Source organism: Penaeus monodon, chromosome 30, assembly GCF_015228065.2.
Source record: "Penaeus monodon isolate SGIC_2016 chromosome 30, NSTDA_Pmon_1, whole genome shotgun sequence".
In the NCBI taxonomy this organism is placed as follows: domain Eukaryota; kingdom Metazoa; phylum Arthropoda; class Malacostraca; order Decapoda; family Penaeidae; genus Penaeus; species Penaeus monodon.
In genome coordinates, this window is record NC_051415.1 from 14,002,434 (window position 1) to 14,002,782 (window position 349).

Genomic DNA, 349 nt, shown 5'->3' on the forward strand with positions numbered 1-349 from the left:
TTATCACCCGTCTCTTCTCGTTACGTAATCTTTTGATCACTTGTAAGTATGTGCGTCTGTACATGTATGGTCAGCCCTGGGTACGTGTGCTCGCAAATGAATCGTCCATCCATCTCCCTGATTGGACAGACGCGAGGCAGTGGACACCGTCGTGATACCAGTGTACAGGTGCGTTAATCACGGGCCGTCACTCCTCGCTCTTCAGCATCCCGGCCTCATCTCAGCTAGTTCCCTCAAGGGCCGGAGGCTGCGTGTGACCCCTTCAGGCAGCGTCAGTCCTGATGGATATTACAGTGGTGTAACTGCCTAAACTTACCTTGGGCTTCTTAGTGTTAAATAGATTGTTTAC

General features: G+C 51.0%; 1 protein-coding gene across 4 annotated transcripts in view; it reads left to right on the top strand.

Moving 5' to 3' along the window:
* The window catches only part of LOC119592534 (sulfotransferase 1E1-like), an 8,190-nt gene that overhangs the window by 537 nt on the left and 7,304 nt on the right, over positions 1-349 (top strand). Inside the window, exon 1 of one of the 4 annotated variants that reach the window (XM_037941395.1) lies at positions 58-168. The exons of 1 other annotated variant lie outside the window; for it this stretch is intronic. The gene's annotated coding sequence lies outside the window, so the exon portion shown is untranslated. Of the gene's footprint in view, positions 1-57; positions 299-349 lie in introns of those variants that run through there. 2 more of the 4 variants (XM_037941396.1, XM_037941394.1) reach the window with 2 other exon arrangements.